Source organism: Falco biarmicus, chromosome 14 (assembly GCF_023638135.1).
Source record: "Falco biarmicus isolate bFalBia1 chromosome 14, bFalBia1.pri, whole genome shotgun sequence".
Lineage (NCBI taxonomy): Eukaryota > Metazoa > Chordata > Aves > Falconiformes > Falconidae > Falco > Falco biarmicus.
In genome coordinates this window covers 22140591-22152644 of record NC_079301.1, presented here as the reverse complement: position 1 = coordinate 22152644, position 12054 = coordinate 22140591, and the positions used below count along the sequence as shown (strand labels likewise).

Sequence of the window (12054 nt, the reverse complement as noted above, 5' to 3'; positions counted from 1 at the left end):
GCCTCTTCATTCTGGTTGGGCAGTCTATAGCAGACACCTACCATGATATCTGCCTTGCTGGCCCTCCCCATGATACTTACCCTTAAATACTCTACCCTATCATCACCATCATTAAGCTCTGGACAATCAAAACACTCCCTAACATACAGGGCTACCCACCACCTCTCCTTCCTTCTGAAGAGTTTATAGCCATCTATTGCAGCATTCCAGTCATGCGAGTCATCCCTCCATGTTTCCATGATGGCAACTATGTCATAGTTTTCCTGCTACACAGTGGCTTCCAGGCTTCCAGCTCCTCCTGTTTGTTGCCCATGCTGCGTGCACTGGTGTAAATGCACTTCATTTGGGCTGTTGAGCCCATCACCTTTTTTGGGTGAGAAGCTCAAATTCCTACATGACCATTCTCAGGTGCTTCCATGGTTTCTAACACATCAGTAACCCTTGTGTGTTTGCCACCACATGGATCTCCATCTTCTACCTCAACTGAGACAGCAGAACGAAGGACCCTGCTAACACATCATCCTTCAAACACTGGTGTGCTGCCCTCAGGCTTATCTCTAGCGAGCCTGGTTTTATCCCTTTCCCCCTTCAAATCTAGTGTAAAGCTCTTTCAATGAACCCTGCTAACTCCTGACAAAGATCCTCTTTTCCCATCAAGACAGGTGTACCCCATCTGACCAGGCCTGGTGCCACGTAAACCAACCCATGCTCAAAAAACCCCAGACTTGAGGCTTTTATTTTTACTAATTGAAACATACAATTAATAATCTGTCTCACAACAGAAACTCAGGGTGGACCTCAATAATTCACTTTATTTTCTCCATATGACCCTGAAGTCAGAGGAGCAAGAAGCAGAAAGAAATCCCATCCATTTTAGAGCTGACAGAGGGGCTGTGATTCTACCTCCAGCTGTTGGTGTGTGGCTGGCACTTCACTGGGGGCTGGCACCCCTTGCAGGTAACTGAAATAACTCCAGCAACTTCTGGAGATGTGGCTAGCCAGGCTCAGGAAGCCAACCCTCTACGCTCATGCCTCCTTGGATACAGCAGAAAAGAGCTGGTTCAAGAAAAGAAAACCATAATAAAATCCAACTAACTAAACAAAAGAGATCTGGTAGAACATCTTCCAGCACATGATTGTTTCCTATGGCATGTTGCCTAATGCTCTGCTAGTAATCCTAAGTATGATAGATGAAGTTTGATGTGCACAGTGACTGAGAAAAATAGCTGGCTGTCAGAACATCAGCAGCCAAGACAACAGCTATGTTTATTGACTTCCAAATTGCAATATAATCTTAGTTATTGGTAAACCAAGTGATACTCTCTGTGGAAGCATAGCTAATGGCCTTATAGAAGGGATGGCAGCTCAGCTTCATACTGATCATGCATATTAAACTGTCACTGTAACACATTGATGTATTGCTGTACCCTTTTTTTAAGAACTGATGTTCTTTTCCCTGTCTTTAAATTGCTTTGGTTTGAGATCTTATAGCCAAAAGCAATCAACAGATAAAATCCACAAATGTGCATATGAGAAAATAAAGATATAATAGGAGAGTAAGAAATTATTCACACTAATGGAAATAATAGAATTACTAAAGGGAGTATCAACTTTAGGATTCTGAGGTTCAACAGCAAGGCTAATCTTATGTAAGTTTTTCTTCCTTTTCCATCTCTGCAGACTTTCTAATGTAGGTAATTATATACTTACCTTAATTGAAGTTAGTCTTCCCTTGAGCATGAGGTTGGACTAGATGACCTCCAAAGGTGCCTTCCAACCTTTTTTTCTTTCTATTCTTCTATTTTATAAGCAGAATAACTGACACAGAGACTGAAAGCCTTACACTCATAGTAAATTAACAGGAAACACAGAACAGAATTCAGATCAGATGCTGACATGATGTCCCTCTGCGTGGGAGGAACATAGCGAGGAGTGGCAACCAAGGGGGCTGTGTCACACCTGCCCAAACTGGGGAGGGAAGCAGAAGTGGGTGGAGGTGGCTGTGGCCACTGGGATGACACGATCACCTTTTTCTGGCTGTGGGGCAGCACCCAGACCATGCACTAAGTGCCACCAAGGTCACCTGAATTTACAAAGACTACACACCTAGTGCTCCAGATCCTGGAGGCACGTGAGGAACATTAACATCTGAAATTTCATTTTTGTTTGCTACCATAAAAGTCAAGCTGAAGATCTTGAAAATGTGATCAGGATGGAAATAATATAAGATGGTCTGCTTGAGCCTGCAGAGATCCTGGAAGTCATGAAGTTTTCACCTCTGGGAGATGCCACAGACAGGTTAATTGCCATCAGTCAGAGCCTGTGTCACCAGCTTGGTGAATGGAATTAAGGTTCATCCAAGCCCAGCGTGCTCTTTTCTGTGCTCCCAGTGGCACCTCTACTTCTGAAAGCTGTATCTGTGGTGAGTGGCTGCAGACACACTGTGGGGTCCAGCTCAGCCCCAAGCTTCTTATCAGGGAATCCATGTGTCCTAAAACACACGTGAGAAGGAGCAGAGGACAGTGGATGTGTGCCATCAAGGCAGGGCAGTGCTTCCAGCACGTGGATGTGAGTGGATGTCTGTGGCTGTCACCTGGAGACAGAAGTCTGCCTGCATAGTGTTAAGCAATACCTTAATTATGGGCAAACTGGAGATGTGAGCATAACTAACAGGTTAAATAGGATAAACTAAGGTAACTCAGGTTACTTTGGTCACTAAACTTTTATTTCCTTAAGGAGTTACAAATAGCTCAGAAAGCTGCCTAGAAGAAAAGCAATACAGCCCACTACAGAAATCTTTCTGTGAATTAAAAAAAACCTAAGAAAGGAGAAAGGACTTCAAAATTTCCCAGATCGAGAGTCTCAACAGGAGAAATAGTAGTAAAAGTCTAAATTATATCAAGACTGTTTAATTCATGGACTCTCAATGAAGAATGATATCTGAAATACATAGATAATTTATTTTCTTAAAATTGTACTAGGTCAGCATTTGTGTAGGCAAAAGAAAAACTTTAGGCTTCCATTTAGAAAACAAATAATAAAATTGAATAAGATGTCAGCTGGGCAATTATCTACAGTTTAATGAGAGCTCACTGTAAGTTCTTACACAGATTTATTTATTCCCATGCTGGGATGTTTCCGTCAGATTGCACAAGCACTCCTGGAGAAATTGTAGAAAGGAAGATAATTTGTATCTTATTTGCAATCTTGTATACAAATAGCCTGGGCAGTCTAAAACTTTTGTTCAGGAAAGTATTTTGTTTGATTTTACAAAACACATCGGTAGCAAATTATAAATGTTACCAAAGCATTCTCACTGCACTGAATTTTTTGCTGGAATGAGAAATGTTAAGTTCTCCTTGCAAAGGGATTTCTTAGGGACAGGTAATTGCCAAATAGTTCCCAAAGCCATAACCGGGTAGATTCTAGCATCTGAGATGTACTAAGCATTGAAGCATTTATGAGGGAGGTAATTAGGTGTTTCGTGAACAAAAAATAGAAAATGAGAAATCCACAGCTGAGGTGCAAACTGTTAAGTGCTCTGTTTTGTACATGCATGATCTTGTGAAAGGAAGGTTGATGAAGAAAGAAGGAACATCAGTGTCATATGACTTTGAACATCCTAGTAAGAGGATTTAAGATTTATGATATTTTTTTACTTCACTCAGAACAGTTTTGTTTCAAAATGATCATACTGCCTTCCTCTGAGGCTCCTAAGCTACATTCACTAAAGATGCGTGTGGCATAGTTCACGGTGCACAGTGTACCCTGTAGCACGCTAGGAATAATTTATCCATGGACTGGCTTAGGCGAAGCTCTTTGCTTTCGAAATGTTAAGTGAAACAAATGTTACAGACTAGCTTTATTATACAGACCCTGAAATCTGAACAAAATAAAGAACTGCTTTTCATCCATATGGGAAGAAACTTTATTGGATTTTTCCTCAACTTTGTTTTGTTCTTAGTTAAAATCTTCATCCATGGACTGAAAGGTCATTTTTCTGTGCTTTGCTGCATCTTTTTGTTTTTCATTTAAACCTTGTAGAGAATTGACTGAGCTAGGATGGTCCAGGAAAATGAAATACAACCTCTAGACTTAGGCTCGCTCTGCTGATGAGCAATTGAATTGCTGTGGCCTTTGAAGTATCTAGCTTGGGCTAGCAGAAGAGAGAAAAGAGGAAAGATTTATACTAAAAACAAACTGGAAAGAATTTGCTTTGCAGTGTTGGGTCAGATACATGCTGCTGGTCTGGCAATGCTAATTAAATTCTGAGTCAGCCATATTTTGTTGATATAGACTATGTTACAGCCTCCATCTTCTTCTAGAAGGCATATGGTGTCATTAGCATGACAAAGTAGTAGTGACACAGATAAGTGTAAAGAAGAATAATTCTGCACTTAAGTGTCAGTGCTAGATTTTCTGTTATGTATCTTATTAAGATTAAAAAAACCCAAAACCCAAGGACTGTCTTTCGTGAGTCTTTCTCCATATTTTTTTCTGTTTGCCTGCTGGTATCTTACACATTCATCCCACTGCTAACATAGCAATCACTGATGTGAGCACCCACCTAATTCTTCTGAAGCTTTTACCATAGGCAGTTACGAGCACTCCTGCCTGTTCCAGAAAGATTGGCTGAGTAACAGCATGGTAAATAGTGGGATGTACGTGCCAAAGTTCCCTAAGCCGAACTATCTGGGTGTTTATTGTGTTTCCCTCCTGAGATTTCATACTTAAGAAAAAGTGTGGGAAAAGTGAGAAATGGGAGTTGTTAGTAAGTGTTTCTTTTCTGACATAGAAGTATAAACCAGTTCTTATGAACTGGAATGCCATTATTCAGGGGCAACAAGGTTCTGCTTGTGAGTAGGTGATGCAACGGGCTTTTCAAACCAATTTATTGTCTTGTATTGAGGACAGTAGTGCCAGACCAGCAATGGATGAGTAAACATGACAGGTTTGCAAATGATAGGACAGACCTGTATCTCATAAACACTTTCTGTTTTACAGTTATCGGTGACACTACAAGTGCCAGCCAGGTGGCTGCTGTTTTCTTCACCTTGCATGGGTTTTTTGTCCAAGGGCAGGAAAGAGGCCTGTGCTTCTTCACACTATGGACTTTGTCACTACTTGGTAGCTAAGAGCAAAAAGAGTTGCTGGACAAATGGCCCTCTGTCAAGTTTGCTTCTAGATTGTCCTTGAAGTACTTTATAAGACAACCACATATTATGTTTCCAGTTCAGTGTAGAGAAACATTCATGATTAATCTACCCACATACCAGCTTTAAGAGGTGTTCAGTTGGCACTAGGCAGGACTTCATCATTGGACAGTATTGTCCAACAGGCTGATCAAAAGATGAATGGGTTACACCATCCTTCACCGCTTCTTCCATTGCTCCTCAGTTAAAGCAATCTTGTGACACTTCCTTTAACAACAAGACAGCCCTGAGCACAGCACATTACAGAGTAATGTGCTTGGCCTTTAGGGTTCCTATGGGTGTGGGGTGCACAAGAATAAAACCAGCCGATCCTTTCACATGAGGCTGGGACTATTGGAGCAAGACTGGCCAGGCCACATGAAACCAGAGTGATGGTAACCAGTATGGATGGATGTGAGGATTCTTCCAGTGCTGGACTGCCCTACATGGGCTGGTACTGGTATCTGCAGATTCTCAGGCAGATCTAGGCAAAGGGCAGCAGAGAGCAGAGAGAGGATTGGAGCCATTGTCATGCCCGGGGGAAACTGCTGTTGCTAAGGTCATTATTTCCCTCCCTAAGGTCTCCCTTTCCCTCCCTTCATCCTTCTTCAATATTTTTCCCAGCTTACTTCTGGAAGCTATTTTGACTGTACTAGCAGTGAACAGAGATAGCATGGATGTTCTGGGCTGATATTTCTTGGAAAGGTAACCTAGCAAAGCACATTGCAGCTTAGAACGAGTGTACACTGGAACAGGCTCATGGGCTTCAGAAAGATCAGGAAGTCCCAATGGAAGAAGGTATGAGCTGGCAGTCCTTAGAGACAGAAGGAGAAACATACATTCAGTTTGCTTTCCCTTGAAGTTTGCCATTGTCCCTATACATAAAACCACCAAAGATTTCACTGGACTCTTATATTTCAAATGTGTAAGTACAAAGTCATCTTGCTGTCATTTGCTATCACTCATTGAGTTTAAGCACTCCACACATTGCTGCTGACAAATAACCTGCAATTGTTCATCTTTGTTCCCTAGGGTGCTTTCCCTGACAATGGGATGACTCAACTCAGTAATGTTGACTAGATAAGCACATGATTTCACAATAAAATAATCAGTCACTTTTTTTAAAAGGGCAAATTTATGCAGCCATTTGGAAGAAAAGAGCAAAGTGCAGCCTAAAATTCCTTTTATTTACAGTGAGAAATGAAGCGTGAGTAAGTTGATTAGAACTGTAATTAAACAAGAGAGTCAAATCCACAGATATGCACAACATACAGGAGAAGGCTCTTGGAGACACAGCAAAGAAGAATCCTAAAGTATTTTTTCTACTGCAAGCCCTAGGGACATCCCTCCTTCATTTGATCTCTAACAAAAGCTGTCTCCAAAACCCCCTCTTTTTACCCTTGAATAAAAACTGGGCCTCAGGAAGAGATCTAGCTAATTTTCTCACTAAAAAGATACTGCATACATAGTGCATGCATAGATACTAAAATTTGAGCTTCATTACAAATGGCAAAACCCCCCAATTTTCTAAGTATGGCAGGCGAAAACCCCAGAGGAGATTCTGTCTGCAGCCAAGTAAAGCTTGAGCTTGGCTCCAGTCCTGAATTATATCCCTTTCTGTCATTCGCCCAACACCATCTCAGTTCTCCATACGCTGTAACATCCTAATATCATCCTACATTTAAGTACCATCCCTGCTCTCCTTCCCTGCATTATACAGTTCTTGGCAAGTTTTCAATAGCTTTCCTAACCCACATCCAAATTCACTCTGATAGGTTTCAGTAGCTTGCTGAGAGGCAGATAATCCACCCTTTGTCACTATGGGTTGAGTCCTGTCTCAAAAAAAGAACAACTCAATTTCATCAAAGAAAAATAGTTAGGAATAAATTTGCCACTGCTAACAGGCTTGACTGAGTCAGAGCTTTGTATGCTGGAACAAAGAGTTTAAGACCCTGCAACATGTCAGTATTGCAAAGAATATTCTAGTCAGTGTCTCTGCCATACATATCGCTTGGATTTTGTTAGATCATGTCTTACACTAGAGACAAAGTACCTGCTCTGCTTTGGATCTAATTCAAGAGGATCTCTTTTTTTTATTGTATAAGTGGTCTCGGTGTCCCTAACTGTTTCCAGATGTAGCAAGACAGCCAAATTCAGCCCTTGGATAACCTAGTGCGATGCCAAGGGGAAGACAGCTAATTCCCATCTCAGTCACTGATTCATTCTTGCAGAGCTTTAATCCAACTGGGAGCCTAGTGTGCAATGGAAGCTGTTAAAAAAAGAAGTTCCAGGAAACAACTTTCCCACTTCCCCGCAGGGCAAGGGAGGGTAGCACTGTGTCCTTAGGGAAGCCCAGGATCTGTGATGTTTGAAGGCTGAGGGGCTTTATTCTTCACAGAGATAGACACATACTGCAAAACATTATCTACAGAGATTTGTTTTAAACTGTAAACACATCTGCTTTGGCCTTGCTCAGCCTTCTCTCACGGTCCCATTCCATGAATGTTCACGCAAGTGAGTTCTCAGTAACCTGGCTTTTTGTAAAAGTCAGATTTATAGATGTTTTCTCTAAGTTCAGGCAGCAAGTAAATTTTATTTGTGTATGCCTTATGATGTTCAGGGAGAATGTTTCTATTCAGAGGGCAGAAAAAATGTCTCTTAATTGGAAGACCATTAAAAAACAAGTGCAGCTCAAATTGCAAGGCAATACACAAGAAGAATCTTGTAGAATAATTTAAAAAAAAAAAATGCATCTGAGAAACATCACAACCTGCTCCTAGCGATCCACTAGAAAAGAGAAGAAACTTCACTGTATTAACTATTTGTTATGCAAGTATTCAGTTTGGTTCCAAGAGCAACAAACCGGATGAAACTGTGTTCATCAGTTAGCTTCCTAAACTCTGCTGGAAATGAACATAAGTGTCAGGTGATTTCATCAGTTGTTATGATGACATTTTATTTGCTTTCCATTAAAAACATCTAGCCACAGCAACTGCAAAGGAAAACAAACCAAAACACTCTACTGAACATTTCCTCACCTTACATCTCTAGTGATTTTCCATCTCTGCAAGTGATGCTTTAACTCACTAAACCCCTTCTGACTCTAAGCAGATTGGAGGTGCTGTCCCACAGCCCCATCACAGTGTGGCTAGCAGATTATTAGTCTGAAGCAAAGCAACACAGCCGGGGAGTCTAAAAATACCAGGGACACCTGAGTTGCTCCCCTTGATTGTGCTGAATTTAGCAGAGGAGAGGGATGGTCTCTGCATGCAGATTGCTTGGTGCCTGCTTGTAGTCACAACCTTTTCTGCGGTGTAAAACCTTTTGAAGGGGCTAGACTGGATTTTTTAATTACTTTAGTAGTATCACCTCAGAGGCAGCACATGTTGTGCTAGTCCTGCAACTCCTTCAGTAGTACAAGGGATGAACTAATTGTGTTTTGTGAAGTGTATCTGTTGATGTTCTGTGATGTGTAAAGCATAACTGCAGTACGGCATCGGCAACCGGGTGTTAAGAACCACTGGACTTGACCCAGACGCATGGCACTAAGATCATCCCTGTCTAGGGGATGTCAGCAGAAGGTGTAAGAAATGGTATAGATTTTTTCTGTGAGGTATCTTCCAAACCTTCAGGGGAAACTCATTAGTTGCATACTACTGAGTCTCTTAGCAGAGGCTGTAATTATAATGACGCTGGAACTCATCACGTAAGGACCCAGACACCACCGCATGATGTCTAAACTCACTTTAAAAAATTTCCACCGAAGGGCCCTTTAGAATAAGGACAGTTCCAAGGGTTAAAGTCAAATCTGCAGGAGTCCATACCTAGTTCTACTTTCAGGCTTCACGGCAGCCTCATATTGCCTGAATTAAGCTACTTTTAAATTTTTTTTCTCCGGGAAGATACTTCAAAATCTATTTGTGACAGTCAAAATTCGAAAATATAGGCAAAAATCTGTGCTCCCTAAGGCTATTTCTTGAGACAGCTATTTCCTGAGTATCATTAAAGTGAGAAAAACAAACTCTGAAGGCCAAATTCATGCCTGGTGTCATTCAACTGACCTTAGTACCAGTGCATCAGCAATGGACTTGGCCATGTACATACATTAAGCTCTCTGCTTACAAAGTGACAGAATCCAGCGTCTGGGCATGACTGCGTGCATAGTGAGTGGAACTGGTTATTGAATTGTATCTAAACCCACCATCTCCATGTATTTTTGGCACTATTCTCTTTTATAACACTTGTAAACGAGGCTTCCTTTTCAACCTCCCTTGGCACTCCTACTCCAGGAGCTTAGCGCTGTGGTTATCTAGTAATGCCCCTTCCCATCCTTCCCTCAGGAAAAATGGCACAATAAATGGCTTTTTTCTCAAATGTTTCTCAGACAAAATGTAATTTTCATCAGCATTATGCAAGATTTCACTGTTTTGTTGATAGGAAATGATTGTGGTAGACTTCAGCTGCCTGTTAAACACTTCCAAAATGGTGTGACTAATTAGTGTCTAATGAAAATGACACTTCCTTAAATGAGTGACTAATAAAAATGAGAGTACAGGAATTGCTTGGTGTGGGACACACCATACCTACATTTTAGCTTACCTTTCCCTGCAAACTGCAGATCTTCAAACTCGTCTCCAGATTGCAAAATAATTTTAGAGAGCCACTCCTCTATCAGTAGAAAGCCTATCAGTAACCAGACTGATTTGATGTCTAGGGGTAGCACCACTGAAATCAAGTCCGATGGTGGCCTTAATATGAATGGGAGAATCAATGTCAATGTAAGGAACTCAGAGCAAGATCAAAAGAATTACAAGTTCTGGCAGTACAAGGGGATTTCTATAACAAATGTGATTTAAAATGACAGAAAAAAAAATCTGTAGTCTGAAGATGCTGTGAGCTGTACTTAGAAGTTCAATCAAGGCTGTGACATTGTCTTGGCGGCCTTGTACAAGCCACTTACTGCTCTGTGTCAGTTTTCTTTATCCATCAGATGGGGTTTTAACACACTGGGTGCCCCTTGTGATCCAGTGAAGGACAGTCAAAAGACTCTGTCCAAGAAAAATATTCACTGAAGCCACTCTTCTAACGGGTGCAGGGCTGATCTCTTCGGATGTGTCTGCAGAGCACACCAGTGCCAGAAGCAGGGTACTACTAATGCTTGGTGGGGCTCTGCCTGGCTCAGTACACATTCTGAGGTACTTCAGCAGCAAATGGTGCTGCTGTGAGTTGTATGGATATACTTACAACAAACTTTGTAAAGGAGAGGCCTTCAGGAATTCATTTTGCTCAGTTGAGATGCTGCAGCCCTTCAAGGGAACATGCTGCATTGTAGTGACACGTCCTCCTTGTTCCAATCGAACACAGCAACTCTTGTAAGACGCAGGGGTTACTGATGAGTCCACCTCATATTTTAAAAGTACTTTGCTGGTACCTGGAAAATCCAGCTGTTTCTTTCACTGCTCTGCCTACAGTTTACCACAGCAGCCATGCTAGTTCTTATTCTGGAGGGAATGCTCTGATGGAGCTCGCGCAGTGGAGTTTGGATTTTTTTTAAAGCTAACGCAGTGGAGTTTGATTTTTTTGAAGCATTCCAGCTGGTTCCAGCTGATTAATTGTATGAAACACAGCTCAACCTTGTCTTAGCAAAGTGTCTGATCAAACTGACTTTTCTAAATATCATCTTTGAAAACAAGAAAGCAGAGCAAGACAGAACAAAAGAAGCTGGTGGACAGGCAACATAGCCTGTCTTTAAATCCTATTCATCATTGATCCGTGTGGTTTTAAGATCCTTTTTTATGATTTCACCCTGCTCCCCAAGTACACTCAAAATTTATTTGCTAAGCTCAACTCTGTGGCCTAGTTCTCTGTTAGTTGCTCTCTTTTGACACCTGCCTTTGCTTCACCTCCTCAGATTCAGTCAGTGCACATTTCTGGTAGAAGATGAGAGGGAGCAAGTTCAGTGTTGGACAGCATCTCCCCCCATTATAACGTACCTACAATAAAGGTGGGCTAGAATTGCGTTTGCTTTCAAATTTCTCACAGATTAAGCTGAATCAATGTTTCTCCACTGTGACCATTTGCCAGCCTCAGAAACTCAGTTCTGCTCTGTGCTTTGCTCTACAGGAAAGCTCACTGGAAGAAGTCGGCACCCTTTATTCCTTGAGATTCCTGCTTGAAACTGATCTCTGTGGCGTAATAATTACTTTGGGAGTAAGCTGGGAAGATGATGGCATCTGGCTGAGAAATATATCTATTACTCCATGTTGTCCACTCATGTCAACGTGCTTATTTCTTCCCTCGGTTTTTATTTCTTGCCTTCTGTGTGTGAACATAGCTTTGGGAAGAGGAGGAAGAAGTGGTGCTATTATACAGGCATGTTGCGTAGCACTGTAGTCTCCTTCAGTGATCCCCACCCAGTTTATTATTAACATTCTAAATTATCATCATCCCTCTGCAAACCCCAGGAGACGCTACTGGGACAAGAAAATGACTTTGAACTGATGTGCAGCGCAAATGCAAATCCCTAATGAGTGCTGCCCCCAATAATTGCGGTGGAGCTGCCTGTGTGCAGGTGCCGCTTCGGCAATTACACCACCTGCGTGTCTCATTTCACCTTGCAGTGAAGCAGCGTGGGTTTATATAAGCAGTAAAATCATGGAGTCGCTTATGTCCAGGAGCATCCTACAACAGGTGTAAGGACCGCAGTGCTGGCGGACAGGATTTCCACAGCGTCTGTGGGGGGGCTGTCCGGCCCCCTACACCTTGGGCTTCCCACCCGCTGAGGGACTGTAAGAGCATCCCTGCCGTCCCCTTTTTCCTGCTCACCTTGCCTCTAACTAACATTATTTTAATAGGCTCCATA

The 12054-nt window shown here is 41.9% G+C and overlaps 1 long non-coding RNA gene across 1 annotated transcript in view; it reads left to right on the top strand.

The window, feature by feature from the left end:
• Nucleotides 1–11447, top strand: part of LOC130158710 (uncharacterized) — a 56609-nt gene extending 45162 nt beyond the window's left edge. The window contains exon 3 of the long non-coding RNA XR_008825463.1: nucleotides 11316–11447. This is a non-coding gene — a long non-coding RNA (uncharacterized LOC130158710). The remainder of the gene's footprint in view (nucleotides 1–11315) is intronic.
• The last annotated feature ends 607 nt before the right edge of the window (nucleotides 11448–12054 follow it).